Here is a 19,690-nt window from a genome sequence, read left to right on the forward strand (position 1 = left end):
ATTCCTATCCATATGCTACTACTTAAATGGGGACTTCATATTTAATTACATTAAAAAGTTTCTTAGAATTTTTGCTTTGCTTTACTTCACTTGCATCTTTTAAATCATCATAGTAACTAGCCATATAACTTCTATGTTTCTCAGTGCTTCACCTCAGGTAATGGTACAAAATATTTCCTGTCCTTGAGGATTTTTTTGTATTCTCAATTTGAATAGAAGTTCTTCGGCACTAAGATTCAACCAATTATCTAACAAAGATATAGTAATGAAAACAAGTTTTTTCTTCTTCTTAAGTATATATTATCAACTTCATTCCAAGGAACAACAAAACTACTCAAATCTTTTGTATTAAATAAAAAGAATTACCATAGTTATTAAAGTTATAAACAGTTGAATCCCCCCTTCAGTAAAAACATTTTTTTTATTTCTATACCGCTACTAATAACTTATATTTATTAGCTCCTTTAATGAAACACGCATGAAGCTGACTTTACATTGGCATAGTATTGAGAATAGTTGAAGGAAGACTCATGAACCTTACATAGACCATATTACTAATTAGTCTGTAGTAAGGGCATAATAACATGATCTCAAACAGGCTACATTGTCTCCAATTGTATTCAGGACTAAGGTAAACAAAGCTTAAATTGCTATAATAGGGAGAGTTACTGGCTGCAATAAGATATCATGCGATCACTAAAAAATAGCTTCACAAGCAAAGACATAGCCAGTCATTACCAGTGAACAGTTTAATATGAAGAGCGATTTACGGCATAGAAGACAGAGACAATGAAGATGTTCACTACTTTTCCATTAATAAAAACCATTGTTCTAATGGTCTGCGAATATGTGTTTTCTTAATCTAGGTTGTCACTGGTGATGACATTTTGCTGGGATTATATGAGCTGTTATAGTGTCCTGCGACTATCAGTTTATAAATAAAGACATAATGAAATTGAAATAGGACATTTCAAGGTTAGCTGTAAAAGTCATCGTGCAATTCGTACAGTACGCTTTATGAAATGTACAACATCTTATGGCTTTCATGTAATTAACAACGTTTTATTAATTATGTAATAGACTGATTTCATTATTTATTAGAATTTATATTAATATGTTTCATATGAACCTTCTTTCAACGCATCAGCTGTGAAAAATGCATGCCCATTAACAAAGAAATTTCCACTGTGGAAGTTTAAATTCCACCTTTTGCTACTTAAACACGAAAATTCATTATGTAGTACTTCACGGTCATTTGCTAAAGACCCAAAATAGCACATTAATTACTGCACAAGCTTTTTAATTAGCAGAATAACCTCTAATTTCGAAGCTACTCCAGAAATTAAAATAACCGTTATGATGCTGTTACATATTTGATTCAACGAATCTCATAGTAATCAAAGACTAAAACCCATCAAGTAGACGCAGAGATAATTTACGCTAATCATCATTAAGCAGAATAAAGAATGAATAATTATGATAATAGAATGTCCCGTGCTCCGCGCTCTAAATAACACAAAAACAAAGTTTGCGTTTATTATCATTAATTATTTATGCCTAGTAACGGCCAGTCATAATTCTAAACAGAAGAAATTTTCGGGTTCTGATTAAAAATAACCTTTACCAGACTGTCGCTTAGGAACGATGCCACGCTAGATGAAATTCCGGAAATGTCAGAATTCTTAATGCAATCGCATATCACAGCCTTATGTCAACCACTTTAGAGAATCTAGTTACCAAGATAAATTTTCAGTGTTTTGTCTGTGAAGTAAATTAGTCTGTAATTTATGGTAATCGAGTCTCAAAGTAAACAAGAGTTGTCGGTTGCACAGATAGATGTGTTTTTGGTTTTTGCTTCTTCAAATTGCGAATCTCATAAAGTTTTGTTTTGGGGAAAAAAAATAAAAGAAAAAGACTGCGTGATCCATGCCTATTTGCATGTTAAAAATGATGTTGCCAAAAAATATTCATTATCTGAATAAAATTTGTCTTTTGTAATTGCATGAAAAATAATTAAGATATGGCCGCGTATTTAATATTTTTATAATATATAGCGTTAAAAATTTGGAAAATTAAAATACATAAGTATTGTATTGAATAAAGATTTAAAATAAATATATAAAGATACCTTTTTATAGATTGCTGTTTAGTTGAAATTACGTTGCTAATTGTGTTGAATTATTTTATAAAATACTTCCGAATGAACCCAACATTGGCCAGGATTAAAATGTTTTCACATCTTGTATTTTAAGGTAAAATTTACTTTTGTATAAAATATAGTTATACATAAAATGTTTTAACATCTGCCTTCATATCCCCATATTTTTAGATACCTTCATATTAGCTTCAGCTTAATTGTCTTTATGTCCCATATTTTAAACATACATTTAAGTTGGCATTCACGAAGTTTAAGTTATGGCGAAAAATAGATTTTTGTACTTCGAAAATCGTTTGGGATAATCGATAGCTTTCCCAAAAGCTATAAGATTTTGTTTCAAATGCTTTAACATTTTTTTCGTACAATAGATTGTCTCATTTTAATAAAAATAAAATAGCAGAGGAAATGGATCGTTGACTTTGAATACTGATATTACTCATATTTTTATTTTCCAGCATAAGACGCTTGCATCAACATAGTCTTCAACAGCCGACTTGATGCGTGATAATTTTAATTTTTATTATACATATGTGGTATAAGTATTTCAAATTTTGTACAGAAATTTTGGAATGGAAAGAAAATTTTAATGAAGGTATTAATGAAAATTAATAAAAAATGTTATTTTATTAGTAATAAAAGAAAAAAAATAATTTCATCCTGAGCAATGTCAGATATAACAAAGAGTTTTAAATAATTTGTATGATTATTGAGATATTACTTAATTGAAATCTGCAGATAGAAAAAAAATTACCTCAGAGCTCCGCATGCAGTATTTTCTACAGATAACATTACAAATCATAAAAAGATAAGTTCTTGAAATGCGTGATCAATTAACCGAAAAACTCACTTATGCGACATCAGCGACGCCCCTTTGTTAATGATTAAGGGTAATTCTAATATGAAGCAGTGATGCAATAAGTACTCAATTTTTTTAAAACTTTAATACATACCTGACCTTTATTTTATACAGATCTAAGAAATTAAATTAGAATAAGCATTTTTTTTGTCTGAAATGCAAAAAATCAGTTAACTTAAAATATTTGTTATAAATATAAATTCTCAACTTGTGACAAATAGAGTTTTAAAATTTTAGGAAGAAAATATATTTGAACATAAAAAAATTCGTAGTATGTTTAAGTATAACGATGCATTTAAAAACTCCACACACTCTTTCATTCTCTTTTCAATTTAGTTATTTTAACTTCTTTATTCGCTTTATTTTAAAAAAACTGTAAATGTTCCCTTTTCATTGCAAATACTCGTAACTAAGGTTAAGAAATTCGATTTTATTCTTCTTCGACGATTCTTCTTCCTTATCCCCAAGTCTTAACCACTTAACTGTTTTATTTTCTTTACTATCTAATAAGATAATACATTCTATTCTGGGAATATTTTCTTATTTTGATTCAAATAGAGATCCATTGAATACTTGACTTTTCTATGTATTCGAAGTAATTTTAATATTGAATTATAATCGTTATGAATGGTTTATTTTTTGTTTACAACTATCAAAATTCGATAAATCGCTGCAAGTATGACATAAGAAGAAAACAGTTAAGAGGTTAAAGCATGCAAAATACAGCAAAAACACGTTTATACTAATTTGCACAACTACATATCTTGTCCAGTTACATACTAATATGCAACTATGTTAAAAAGTAGTAATATTAAATACTACTGCTTTATATAGTTGGATATTACTATTTAGAAGTATTAAATATACTCTGTATAGTTGAATATTACTGTTAATAATATTAAATACTTCTGAATATTATGCGCTCTCTCTATATAGAGCATATGCAATATTCAACAATGAGAGCAATTTTCCTGAAATTTTATCTAAAAAAGATTTTATTTTCTCCTCTACAGTAAAAAGGAGGTCTTGAGAAAAACCGTGAACGCCACAAGTACTCAGATTTTTATTTTCATATTACTACATATGAGCGATTACTGCTTTGTGATACAGTAAAAAAAAACCAATAATGCCTTTTGGACGATTATTTTGAAAGATTAAAACCAAAACTGAATACACAGTTACAGCTTTAGAAACAAGATTGCACACCAAATGTTCTTTATCTGAATGTTGCTTTTTTTTTTGTCGCATTTAAATGCGTGCAAAAATACAGACAGACAGATGATATACGTTTTGATAGATTCGGTTGAAAATTTGATACGAAAATACAATTTAAAATCTGTAACTATAAACCAAATTTTATATATCTAGCTTTTCGCATTCTTGAATTATCACGTTCAGAGGCAAACATAATTTCACAAATGTGTTTTTCGCATTCAAAGAGGTGTGAAATGTGGAGACACGTCAAAATATTGAGTTCGAATTTCTTGATGTTTACAATACTTTCTCTTTCTAAATTTCGCATGTGAGAAAATTAATAAAAAAAAAAAAGCGGAATTAAGAAATTAGAGTCAGATAACTGAAAACGCCGAAAATTACATTTGGCGATGCAATATAATGCGATTACAAGATACAATAATTTCAAGTAGATAGGTTGTAAAATAATAATATGCTATATTGACAATGCTATATTGTTCAATTTTATATACTGTTTTTTTCTCCAAAATTAATGCGAATGGTTCACCACACTCATTGTAATTATTAACAATTTTTACAGCATTTTATACCTTGTTGCTTTTTATACTGTTTTATATATCACCAATAAGTCAATCATTACTGGGTCATTGGTATGATATACAAAAAAAAAACAATGCAAGCTTCATATACAAGGTAATTAAAAGTCTGTTTAAAGGGGAAAAAACAATGTACAGCCTTGTTGTTCATCGCAAATCAAAAATGACAGTTGAAAGCTTAAATTCAACACAAAAATAAATATTCAGTGTGAGTTCCCTTGAAATACGAAGGATACAGAAGCAATTCGATAACTCATCCACCAAATTTTTTCTGCATGCCTAGACTGAAGCTTTGAAAGGATGCAGATTCGATTCGGTTCAGTTCAGTTATATTAACGTCCCGTTATAAAGCAACACTAAGACTATTTTGAAACGGACCTCGCAGTTTTGAAACAGGGGGTCAGACGGACACGGACGACACCTGGACTGGCACCCCCTCTCCAAACTTCGATACCACACTAACAGTTGCACATTTGGTCCCGACGGACTTAGTGTACACCAGATTCGTTTCTTTGATAGAATCGGGTCTCGAACTTGAAACTATCCGGTTCCGAAACCGAGACTTATCGTGGCCGCTTTGAAAGGATGCAGATATCTGCGAATGACGATACTTAATTTTTTTCTGGGGCTTACATAAAACAGATGGTGTTTGTTTCTCCACTACTTATTGATGTTGATAAACTTTAGACATGCATATCTTCAAGCTTTCAAAGCATCTTGAAAGAGTAGGGCATGAATTATTATATCATCATGACATCATTCGTATATTTGGTTTATAATAAACACTTAGAAATGTGTGAAATTTAAATTTTGAATTTTTATATGAAATTTCTGATGAAAAACATTGTTTTTTTCTTCTGATAGTCCTGTAAAGTTGGGATATTCCTTTATAATCACTTTGCACAAAATGAAGCACATCTATTTAGGAACAAAATATATAGCCATAAAAAATATCTTGAATACATTAAAAATTAGGACCGGATTATTAATTAGGCAAATTTGATGACAGCCTAAGAAACCCTCGATTTTAAGGGCACCTGATACCTTTTTCTTTTTTTTTCCTCTCTCTTTTGGCTTGGGTAGGGCGAGTTTTTCTCGGTAATATCTATCTATATACTTTCAAGACATGTACCTAGAATTATTCATAAACAAAGAATCACACAAATTTCAAAAAAATATTCTAGGAATTGGTTCACTTTTTCAAATTCGCTTACTTATTAGTGCAATCCATTATTTTCCATAGTTATCCTGGTTGACTCACGTATCAATAGCTCTTAAAAGCTTCACATTAGGTTATATACATTATATTAAAAGTTACATATTTTTTTTACCATTTTGTTTACAACTGCTTTTAAATTTAAATTTGAAATTAAATATATACGAATTATTGAATTTAGCTGCTTTGGAAATGATCCCGAATTAATTGGAGTTGGAGAGAACCAAGGGTTTATAATGTTTTGTGCCTTAAATTAGTTATAATATTTGTTGCTTAAAAATTTCTTATACAGAAATTTAAGAAATCGCTTTCTTAAATTTCGTTTAGTAGTTTAAATTTTTTCTAATTTTGGAAGTGGAGGTAATGAATAAGGTTTCGAAACCTACATTGCATAAAGGTCCTTACAGGAAAGAATACAATCCTGATTAAAACAAGGGGGAAATGAAGCTGACAAATATTCTTTATAAAGAAGTGCCTATATTTAGCGAAAGAATTCAATTCGTATAATATCATTATAAGAATATACAAAGATTTTTTTTATATTTCTTATAGTAATCTCGATAAAGAATTTGAAAGGCGACAAAATCAACGAAAAAGATAAGTATTGGTTTAAATTCTTAAATCTGCTAAGAATAAACTCATAAGTAAAGTATATATACTGAAAATAAATTAATACTAAAAACCTGAACAAAACAAAAAATGTTATTAATTATTTTTAAAAATATATTTATAATATTATAATACGTTATTTCAATATATTTTTTAAAGCTTATTATAAAAATAATCAACTCACATTACAACTAATAGCCAAGTCAATATTGTATATGTCTGAATAAACAGACTAATTAAATAACCGTCTTCATGGCAACAAGTAACTAAGTGAAAGGGTCTAAATGAAAAATAATAACTCTCAACACTGAAACAAAATTTTAAAAACCGTACAGTCTGACTCACCTTGAAATATCAGGCGTTAAAACCACCGAAATTGACCAAAATCACTCCAGGTCACTTAGTACTTATGCATGGCAGTCAATATTCAAATTAGATGGTAGCACTCATGCATAAAAACTAATGGTTTCGCCACACAGAGATGGTTAAAATAGTATCGGCTGATACTAAACGCTGAGTGAAGTTAAGAATAGGTCACTAAGGGTATAGGAACTAGTGGTTCGCTATTTATGTACAGTTTTGAAACAGGGAAAATATTTTAGTTGATCAAATCGCATTAAATAATCGGTTAGAATATTGCTTATACAGGTGGAAAATGCTAAAATGATATACATTTCATTGATTTTTTATTGATAAAGAACAACGATAATTTGTTCATTATTTGAAAATTATTAAAATATATAAATAGAATACAAATAGGATTTATCCACAATGTATCAAATATTTGAAAAATATGAAATTAATATTAACCATTTGTACTGGGAAAGATAATTCGATGCATAATTATTCACTTAATACATGAACATGTTTGTTACACCAAACAAATAAATACATGAAACTGTTTTAAGTTGAGTTTTCCAGAAAAATGAATCCACTTTTTTATATTCTGTAGACATTTTTAACAATTGAAAATAAATAAATAAATAAAATGAAAAATGATGCACCATCTTGAAGGATGATTAAGAGAAGACATTCAAGTGCAAAGAATTTAAAAAAAATGTTAATCCTTTTTGAGTTAATAAATTTAAAGATAAAATTTTAAGACACTTGATTAGTTTCGTCAATATTTATTTTGATATGTTCTCTATATTATTATCATTGCTTTTTTATTAATTTTAAGTTTATATATGATGGAATAATTGTAATATTATAAGAATGTTGACAAACTTTCATTCATATCGAAATTTAAGTCCTACCTTTTTCTGAAAAAAAAAGCACTATTATTATATCATCATACGAAAAATTTTATTTATTTTTTCTTTTGTATATTTATATTTAATTGCAATAGGATCCGGTATTATAAATATTATAGAGAACATATCTGAATTTCTTATGGGCAAACATACCAAAATGACTACAGAAAAATTCTTTCGATAATTTCTATATATTACTTTTTCCAACTCAAAGAACAAAGTTTCCGGAAAGGTTGTAGACTAGTACTAAATAATTTAAAGAAATTATTCAATACTGGCTGACATAGCTAGAGTTAATCCTGATTAAATTATTTTCAGAATGTTTTGCTAATTATAAATTAACTTATTATTAATTGCCACGAAACCTTCATTAAAATATACCTTAATCTTCAATCAGTGATGCGGGATGGGGAGGGGTTGTCTAAGGGAACACTTAGATTGAGTGGACTTTAATTTTCTGCTGCAACTGTAAGGTAATAGTAGCACGATAAACCTAAATCTAAATAATTTTATAGTAGAAATCTTAAGATATATAAAAGCAATATTGAAATCAGAGGAAGTGCTCCTCGCATACACTCTAATACAAGTGTTATCCCAGAAAACGCCTTGTATAGCATTGGCTTAAAATAGTTACGAAATATTAATCTTCGGCGTGAATTTAGCATTTTTACTGATCCTATCCTTGGCGAGTTATTTGGCGATTAATCATTGGCATGCTGTTACTAATATCAGGCGCGTTTTTTCCTAACCGACTGAAACAAAAATTTGACACAAAACTATACTTGTAGTCATGAAAACACACACCAAATTTGATATATTTAAGTCATTGCATCTTTAAGTTATCATGTTTACATGCTTTCGACAGTACAGACCGACAGACTGCCAACCCATAGTTGAATTTGGCTCAAAATTAGACTATAAATGTTAAATCTGTGTAGAAAATCTTATCTCACTCTTTTAGTTTTGTAATTATCGTGTTCACTTATATTCGAACAACCAGACAGGCGAAATTCCTTTGAACAGATTTTACTTAAAATTTGATTGAAGTCAGCAAATTTGGTTAAAGACCGTTTTTGAGTTTCCTAAGTCACGGACAGATGGACATTTTTCCAAAAATATTTTTTTCGAACTCGAGGAAGTCTAAAACGTGGTGATTTGTGATACTCTATTTTGAAATTTTTGACGATTACAATACTTTCTCTATACTACGTATTTATTTAGTATAGATTATTATTTTGTAAAAAGGCTATAGCGCATCATATTAGTATAAAGAAAAAATTACATACCAAACAAATTAATCGGACCAAATGAATTATTGACTCTGCACTTCCTTCTTGTAGTTGCTGTCCAGTCAATCAAAAAGAGAGGGGGAGGGGCTCTCATTAGAGAAGGTGTCCATTTAGAGAAGAATCATGCGGGGGAGTGACCTATTTCGTTTACTCTTGGGGTCTCAAACTGGGATTTCCTATATGCCTTCAACTGCATTATTATCGATCGTACTGAAGAATTTAGTGGCAATTTTCAGGCATACAGTCGAACCTCGTATAACAAGCAAACCAAAATGTAAAAAAAGTGATTCGTTTAAAGAGCATGCTTCTTCGAAGTGGTGAGAGGAGACACATGACGTCACATACTGGACTGTATTTTATTCATTTGTATTGAACGCTTGTTTGAATCCCTCATAATATTTACAAAGAAAAAGATTTGGACAGATAACGTAATCAAATACGACTCCAAATGACTTGAGCAAATGCCAGTGGAGCGTAAGTCGATGAGATTTTGTCTCTGGCAGAAATTATGGTGTTATGGATGGAAAGCAAGGACATCGTTCACCTGGTGGAAGAAAATAGCCAAGACTACCGAAGAGCCTTTGGAAGTAAGGAAAAGATAGAAGAACGGAGACAAATTAATCACTTACATTAATCACTTTAATTTTCTTTCTTGAAACGATTGCATTGCTCGCAGCGAAGTGGTTTAGAAATTGAAAGATGAACCAATTTGGACAAATCTAAATAATCCAAGCATGCAAAGGCACTTAAGAGCTGTCATGCTTTTTTGTACCTTCAAGAAAATTATCGATGGTTGGACCAAAGGAAGAAATATATTTTTTTCACGCGGATTTAAGAATTTCAATGTTACATAGAGAAATTTAAAGTCTTCATTGTGAATTTGAACAAATGTTTCGAAAAAAATTCGGCTACAACGTATTTCGCATGACTCAAGGTTGATTTAATTTTCTTTATTTTTATGCAAAATTTTTGACATGCCATGGAGTGTTTTTTATTCTGATTTTTTTTTTTTTTTTTTTGGTTTTGAAATGCAATTTACTTAACAGCATAACGGCTGTTGGCCCCAGGAAAACTGCTCGTTTCTTTATTATTTCAAAAATACTATTAAAACGAGCAGTAGCGTGATACGAGCTTCAGAAAACTCACGAGTTTTAGAGGTTTTTTCAGCAATTGCCACGGGAAGCATTTTCAAATAATTTTTAAGTGCACAAGGATTAAAACAAAATTAATTGTTTTATTCATAGAGTAATTTCTTAAATAATGCAAATCAACAGGCTTATTGCTTGTTCTGTTACTGCAGCGGAATATCGGAACCGTGGAGCTTTGTTGCTCCATTATTCTGAAAGTATAGATGGCTTGCTTATGATTTTTACAAGTATTCCTAACTATATTTATCTGATTTAACCCTTAAAAACCTTTTTTTAGTAAAACGATTTCCATAACTGAAAATCAAAGTAGCTTAATTATTTTAAATATCAGTGAACTAATGAATGTTGTTGCAAATAAAAATATATTCACATATTTTAGAAATAACGTAAAGACTTTATTTTTATATTATAAAAAAGATGAATGTGCAATTTTGTCTGTATGTTGACACTCTACAGGCTAGACCGCTTGATCTACTAAAGTTGGCATATATACAATTGGAATATGCTTTTCGGAGAGATTTTTTAAAATGTTAAGTAAAAATTAAGAAAAATTTTGTTGTTTTTCCGGGATAATATACGAAAATATCATAATATAAAAAATAATTTTTACATTTCCTTATAATTTAAAAGATTATCATTTCAATTACACTAATTTTTTTTGTGCAAGTAAGAATTCTGAGTGAATATTTCGAAAAATAATACAAAAAGGAAGAATTCTTATGTTTTTGTATTAAATTTGTTGATACAAAAATTGTTAAAAAAAACCAAATTATTAAACCAAACTTGTTGATAAAAGTCACTATTAAAATTCCAGATAAATTTTCGTTTTTCTTTAAAAAACAAAATTACTATAGCTATTGAATGAAAAATAATAAAAAGAGCAAAATAATGAAATTAATCCTTAACATAAATAAATATTGTCAATTCGGATTGTCAAGATTTAATTCTTTCTAAGAATAAAATAAACAAAAATTAGAAGAAAATATAATACGATTTTTTTAAGGCATTAACATTTAATAAGAAACATTTTGAACATGACAACTAGTCATCAAATGTAGTTAACTGTCTGTAAAAAAATGCTCTACTATTTATGCTAATTTTGCGCATAGTTTTCTGTTTTCTATATAACATGACTTTAAATAAAAAAAAATATATATATATATATTTTCAATGAAGTGACCAACTTCAGTAACGTCATTTCTAATTTTCTTGCCTCTTTCTTTCTAAACTTATTTTGGTTAAACTGTTTAGACAAACTTTTTTTTCTATTTTTCTAACTACAACTGGAAAAAAAATCCTTCTATTCCAAAAACTGTTCATTAAACTTGCATTACACTAAAAGTAAAATCATTTATTCACAAAAAATACCCGAAAATATTTAATTTTCTACGTATATTAGAATAAAATTTTCTAAAATATATTTAAAAACATTCTTTTAGTGAGCTTTAATATTTAATCTGAGATAATCGATATTCTAATAAGTCACAATCTGATGCCAAAAAATTGAAAAATTAAAAAAAAATCTTTTCTAATGTAATATTTTTAAATGTTTAAGTTTATATTCTTTCCCTATTTTACATCTTAAATAATTTTGAAATGCACTTGTCTGGCATAAAATTTCCTTTCACAAGAATTATTTATGGAGCTTTACAGTTATTTATCGAAATTAATTGCAAATATTTTTTTTAATAAACAGTGGAGGATACATTTAAATTTGTTGTTTTCAGTAAAATGGTGTAACTAGTAATAACTAGTGTGTAAATTTAAATTTAGTCACCTGATTCACAAATAACGCAAAATTTTGGAAAATATAAAGAATATAATAACAGTTATAATGAATATCATTGACAATACTGATTAAGATATGTTATGTTAAAAAGTCGAATTTTTTGGAAAATATCAAAATGCTTTTTTATTCAACATTTTTTAATGAGATTTTTTTTATAAAACTGCTTGAATTTCATTTCTGTGTCCATTCTTTGGGTAGTTATATTCATTTATATATTTGCACTATTTACATCTTTGAATATTACATTCTAAATTTTATTAAAATTTCCTCACGGGAAAAACATTTATTAAAATTCTCTCAATATATTCTTCAATTTCTGAGATCTGAATGAGCAATTAGTTAATTCAAAAAGATTTTATAGTTGTTTTAACGCTACCTAATCAGGTAAAAAAAAATATCACGTTAATTGTAAAGAGACCCCAAAATTAAAAAAGAAAAATGTCAGAAATACAGCTTATTTCTTAATTCAGTTAAAGTTATTTGTAAAATTTATTTTATTTTAACAATTCATTTAATAAATGTCTAAAACAGAAGCTTTTTGTTTTACATCTCTTTTTAACTAAAGAAAAAGTTTTCGCTTTTCAAAATACTTTTAGCTTTCAACAGATACATTTTTGTTCCGCAAGTGTGTTTTCAATGTATTTAATGAAAAAAATCTAATTATTTGATAGTATTTTTTAAAAATGCTATCAAATATAGTATTTTTTAAAATAGTATTGCTAGTATAAAATAGTAATGATAGTATTTTTTAAAATAGTACTGCTAGTATAAAATAGTAATGATAGTATTTTTTAAAATAGTACTGCTAGTATAAAATAGTAATGATAGTATTTTTTAAAAAATAGTTGCATATCTTAAGGAGGACGAGCGATAAGCCCTTTTAAAAAATCATTTATCCCCTTAATTTTAAGCTCCATTTAGCTTAACAAATTAATTAAAAAACTATTTATTTTATAATTGTTTCTCAAAATCGTCTCAACATTTTATTTCATAAAAAATTTAAATCTATTAATGTAAATGACAAGTAATCTTTAATAATCCTGACTACAATTAAATCCCTTTTAAATATTTAAAAAAGGACATCAAATATTTTCTTTCCTGTAGATGATGGATCATACAGGACACAATTTCCAACTAATAACATTCTTTTCGGTACAACAGACAGTGAAGAGATTTCATCAAAAGATAACACTGCCACATCCCTTTACCTGTGTCTAAAAGTAAACAATCCGGAATGAGTTGGCGTAGTCAACACAAGGAGGGCCGGCAACACATGAATGAAGTTCGCGCAATCCGAGTAACAGCAACGGCCAGACTGCAATGACAGATGACGGAGACCTTGCCAATTGGGATCGTGGTCACTGGACCGACTGTCAGGTCATATATTAGTGTCGCTCAAGTCCCGGCTCTCTTTTAATTCTCTCTGTGTCTGCTCGTTTTTTATACGATGGTCATTGCTACGCGATGTCGCTGTTTCTCGGATGGAAGTAGAACAGAAAGCAGCTATCTAAAAATGAGCTCATTTTACGATGTAACAGATTTGGTAGTTTGTCTTGGCGATAATTATGCATAGTACAAAGGAATCATATTCTCATAATGAAAAAACTGAATAGAAACAGGGGTGGTTTAAATAAGTTAATAGCACTTGGGAAATTCGTCAGATAACGGTAAACAGTAGAACCGTTTATAATATTTCTTATTTAAAGTGTATGCACACACTTGAAACTTCGAAAATCGTTCAAAATATCGAATATTTTTTTTTATTGTTTAATAATGTTCTCTGATCCTTCAGCTCTCCAACGATACCAAGATGTTGTTAATATTCGAAATATTTCTCGAGTTATAATTATTTTTCTCGAGGTGCTTTCATTAAAAATTCTAGTTACGATGTTTTTAAAGCTGATTTTATGAAGAATGATATTTTTCCACTATGTTGCTTCCTTCAAACAATCATAACTCAACAAGAAATGAACCAAATACAGTTATTTATATATCGAAATAATCTGTATGAAATAGCGGATGTTTTGTGCCTCAATCAAAGTTATATTTATAGAAATAAATTTTTAATAGCTGTTTAAAAGTTAAAATGACAGAAAAAATCTCGCTTTTTCTATTCATCGTTGATGAAAAAATTGTTTAAAAAAAACTATACATTTTTATAACTTGTTTGAGCCAGATAACATGAAGACTAATATTAGGCATCATTTCCAACTAAAATTGTGTGTCTGTACAAATTAGAATTTAAGATATCATGTTTCAAAAAATAGGCTCATTAGCTCATTAAATATTATTTAATTAATTAATAATTAGTGTAATATGGTTTTTTCTCACTGAAATGAGTTTAAACATATATTAATAACCTACTGTAAAAAAACTGGATTTTTAAAGTTAAAATTAAAAAAAAAAATCTTCAAGTGTGTACGTACACTTTAAGAGCAGTCTTTAAGTAATATATCCAATTTTGCTGTCCCAAATATTATGAGAATAAGACTGAATCTTTAAAATCTATTGTTGCCAATAGGATATATGCATAATAACTCAAGTGCTGATGAAAAACAAAAGTAAAAATTCAGAAACTGCTGTTTATTTCATTTGAGAGTATGTGTTTCTTTTTGTTATATTTGTATAACTGAGCAACACATAACTTATCTTACAATGTTTGAATTAAAAATTGCTATTTAAAAATTAAGCCATTTAATTCTATATTCATCAGCGTTCACAAATTTATTTTCTTGTGGCAGACAACAACAAAATAGAAAAATTCTTTTTTAATTCATTAGCTGTTTGTTTGACTGCATAATTTTTATTTTAATGATTTTACATTGTTAAATGTATTATTATTATTTCTAACTTAAACATCAGATTAATTGTGAATGTGAAACAGAATTTTTTTACTTTCTAAAGTTTAGCTTGTATTTATTCTTTTTCTCTGTGGTATTTTCATATGCGTAATGTTTTTCGTCAATTGATTAAATTCTTTTTAGTTAAAACGATGGAAACGAAATTTTCTGAAAAAGTTTATTCCTCATTATGAACTAAATTTTAAAAAGCTAATGTCTGCATTCAATATGGTGATCATAAAAATACCCAAACACCATATTCTCACATAACAGCCCGATATTGCCGATTGGCAAAAGTTGTTTCTTATTCATAAGTTCTAGTTAAAATACGATTTTTAAAGCGATTTTCTTATAATTTATTCGAGACATTAACTTCAAAACTCATTATTAAATAATTTAAAAGTCAGACATCTAAAGATTGAATTTACATAGTGATAGGATTTGGAACGTCAAAATTATATAAAAAAAAGCTACATTTTAAGAAATGAGACAATTTTCTTTAAAATATTTATATAAACAACATTTAAATTTCAACACAATTTCATTCATCTTAATTTTGAATCCAAAATTATATGGACAAATAAAGCAATATAACTATCATAATAAACTAAAGTCGAGAGGATAAAATACTTACTTCCTATAAAATCATCTAAGCCAAGTTTCTTGGTAAATAATTCAATGAAGCCAATAAAAATCTAAGTCTGTCTATAGTAAATGGATTATTCAGAAGTCTTTTTTTCCCCCATCATCTCTAAAAAATAAAAAGAAAAAAAGTTTATAAGACAAAAACATATTATTGATTTTATTGATTGATGATATTGATCCAATCATCATAATGATTGGGAAAGTTAAACAAAAATCTCATCATTAGCTGACACAAATTACTTCTAAAGCAAAAACATTTTTAATTCATTATGCTCACCCAACACTCTTATGAATCATTTCAAAACATTATTTTCATAGGAGGGCTGAGAGCAACAAAAGCCTTATATCTATACTCATAATAAAGCTCAATGTGTGTGTGTGTGTGTGTGTGTGTGTTGGCGCTCTACAGGCCAGGTTATTTGACATACAGCTACCAAATTTGATACATGTATACCTTAGAGGTCGGGAATGTGCACCTGGGGTCCCTTTTTTTGAAATTTTAATTAGAATTTTAATTATTAATTAAAAACTAACTTTCCCGCCAAAAAAATCTTCCATTTTCCCCACCGCCAACTTTTCCGCCAAAAAAATCTTCCATTTCCCCCACCGCCAAATGAGTAAGGCTTCCGTTTCTTTTTTCTCCCAACAGTAATGAGGCTAGGGTTAATATTTTTCGGCGGATTGTTTTAAACGATTCTGTTTATTTTCTTAATGTTTGATGCATTTAAAATTAAGCATTGTTAATTAATCCATGTTTCAGATTCATTCTGAAGTACTTTTGAATTAAAATAACACAGAATAAAGGAAATTAAAAATGTATAATCTGCCTAGCGTTACCCCAACTGGCGTAGAAAAATTCACGGATTTGCGTTACCTAACTGGCGAAGAAAATTCACGCATGCGCATTGTTCTGATTGTTGTCATGACAACCACTTTCAACGGATGATTTACATTATTTTTAGGTTAGTTGCATGCTTTTGTAAGTAAATTGTATTTATGTTAGTTATATATTTTTTGTATATGCTTATAGTTTTAAGTACATCGTTTTTTAAGTAGTTTTTTTAACCTGTTTTTAATGATTTAAATTATTTTTAGGTTAGTTTTGTACTTTTGTAATTAAATTGTATTTATGTTAGTTATATATTTTTTTGTATATGCTTATAGTTTTAAGTACATCGTTTTTTAAGTAGTTTTTTTAAACCTGCTTTAGACCGATTATTTTAAACGATTCATTTTATTTTCTTAGTGCTTAATGCATTTAAAATGAAACATTGTTCATTAATCTATCTGTTCATGATGAATCTGAGAAAATTTTGTTGACAAATTCTGGAGATATTACATAAATTAAGAAAGATATTCTTTAGTGCCCATAAAGTTTAAACGGTCAGTGACTCTATTATCAGTAATCATATTATTAAAAAAAATGCTTTGTTTCAGTAAAAAATATTATTATATTAATTGCAGATTAATCATTTACACTTTAATTTAAAGCATAAATTCTACGAGGGGTAACAGAAAATGAGAGAGATACATATCACGTTATGATTGAAGGCCTTTATAATATTATGAGTGAATTATATGACTATCAAAATTTGAAGTTTTAAAATATTTTGCTGAAGAATCTATTAAAGTTGGAATTGCATAAAATATTTAATTATTAAAATTTTAACGAACATTAAGATTGGCGAACCGGCTGGTCGCCAAAGGCGGCTAGTAGGTTAATAAAATTGAACATTGCAAAATAGTACAAAAAAAAGAGACATTTATCTTCTGGAAGAACGTATTTTCCGACGACGAATCAAAATTCAATTTGTTTTCATCGACTAGAAAGGTAAACAAAACTCTAATAAAGAGCTAAATCCGGAAAATGCGAGAAAAACTGTAAAACATAAGAAGAAAGCATGATGATATGGGATTGTTTGGCTGGAGTCGGTGCTGGCTAATTAGTGTTTATAGAATCTACGATGGATAGGTTTGTTTATATGAGTCTAAAAAGATAATTTATAACAATTTGGTATACCAACAACTTTTCAGTTTTATCAGTATAATGACTCGAAACTTTCTGTATTCGTTACCCGTTTTTGGTTACAGTATAATTATTCTAAAATCATTACAACTCCTTCGCAATCCCCAAACATGAACGTCACATAAAATTTATGATATCAGTTAAAAGTTGCAGTGAGAAAACATAATATTTATAATAAAAATGACTTAAAAATGGCATTATCTCAAGAATGGAAACAAAATCGTTATAGATTATTGTGAAACTCTAGTTCGATCCATACCAACAGGTTAGCAACATGTAATTAGAAATAGAGGATATCCTAAAATAATACAATGAAAAAAACTATTATGTTTTATAAAACTGAGAAATCTGCACAATATAAAGATTTGTTCTGACTTTTTTTTCAGTAATCATCAAATACAGATGATGTTTGGATACTGTGTAAACCTAAAAATTGTTTAATAAAATAAATGAGTGTTTTAATTGTTACCTAAATACAAAATATTCAAATTTGTCTTTATCGTGTTTTATATCTCAACCTGAACGGAAAAGAAAATAGCGTATAAGTTTTACTATATATATATACTATTCTTTAGCATAATATTACACAACTTTTTTCGATATTTTAAATGCTTTTAAATAAAATGAAAATGTCTTAATAGCATTGTCAAGCATCTTGTATTTTTAAGTATTATTATTTTTATTTATCTAACAGAAATATTGAAAGAAAAAAATAAAATAACAAATAACAAAGCATATAATAGCAATTTCAGATTTAAAATTGATTAAATTTTTTATGAAGCCTTTTCAAGAATTTTTATATAAAAACATTATCAAATAAATTCTAATGAGTGTTTCATGAGCAACACTCAGCGAAATCAATTTTACAAAAAACAAATAATTTAACTAAAACCGAAAATTTGAGCAACAATAATTGTAGGCAGCATCTATCTTAGATTGAAATATACTTTAATGTATCCTTTGAGCTTGTGGCCACTATGGTAAATCAAACAAGCAAATAAGAATTTTTTCTAGAAACACTAATTCTAATTTGTTTACTAAGTTTTTCCAACTTGAGTTGTACACCTGCTACCTTGGCCACGTGGCATTGTTGGCATCTTTGGCGATATGAAGAGGAACATTAAAGTAGATTTCAAATCTATCTCATAATCTATAGTGACTATCATATTTTTCATATTCTGTTATGACTATAGCAGATTATGGAATCTACGATAGTAACTATTACATATACATGACTATAATAGAATAGCCCTATCTAATAATGTGATGATTATCATTGAGTAATATACAGGGTGTTTATAAAGTCCCGGACCCATTTTGATGTTTAATAACTCATAAAATAATAAAGATAGATTAAAATTAATAACATAAATGGTTAAATAGACTCAAAAAGTTTCATGACCCTTGTCAATGAACTTCCACGTGTGCCCCCTTCGTCGCACGGAGAATATCAAGTCGATAGTCAATTTCACGCCAGGTTGCGACAAGCATATCGGCACCCACAGAGCCATTTGCGCACATTATGGCGATTAACAATGCCAGAAACATGAAAGGATGCTTCATCGGAGAACATTATGCTCTTCAGAAAATCAGCAGCATCTTCTATCCTCCTTAGCATATCTGTTGCAAAGGCCATCCTCCTAGGCCTATCGTTCGGTTCCAAAACTTGAACAATTTGAACTTTGTATGCATGCAGTCTTAATTTTTTCTTAATAACCTTGTACACCGTCGAAATTGGCATATCCAATTCTGTTGCCGCTGATCTCACAGATATTCTAGGATTGTGTAAAAATGTCTCTCTGACACGCTCAACATCAAAATCACTTGCGCAAGGACGTCTGGAACGTTTCTTATCTTCGATACTTCCAATTTCTAGAAAATTCTTTTTCCACCGCAAGATGCTGTTTTTGGAGGGAGGATCTTTTTGGTAAATTCTTCTGAAATTTCTCTGTGCTTGCACTATCGATTTCATTTCTATGAACCACCATAAAATCTGTGCTTTCTCTTGTGGTGTACGCATTCTCCTTAATATCCACTCGAATAAAACATCACATACAAAAGTACTACATAG

General features: G+C 28.7%; 1 long non-coding RNA gene across 1 annotated transcript in view; it reads right to left on the reverse strand.

Moving 5' to 3' along the window:
- Window positions 1–19,690, reverse strand: part of LOC129972999 (uncharacterized) — a 52,294-nt gene that overhangs the window by 8,529 nt on the left and 24,075 nt on the right. Inside the window, exon 2 of the long non-coding RNA XR_008784925.1 lies at window positions 15,583–15,699. This is a non-coding gene — a long non-coding RNA (uncharacterized LOC129972999). The remainder of the gene's footprint in view (window positions 1–15,582; window positions 15,700–19,690) is intronic.

This window comes from Argiope bruennichi, chromosome 6, assembly GCF_947563725.1.
Source record: "Argiope bruennichi chromosome 6, qqArgBrue1.1, whole genome shotgun sequence".
NCBI classification, from domain to species: domain Eukaryota; kingdom Metazoa; phylum Arthropoda; class Arachnida; order Araneae; family Araneidae; genus Argiope; species Argiope bruennichi.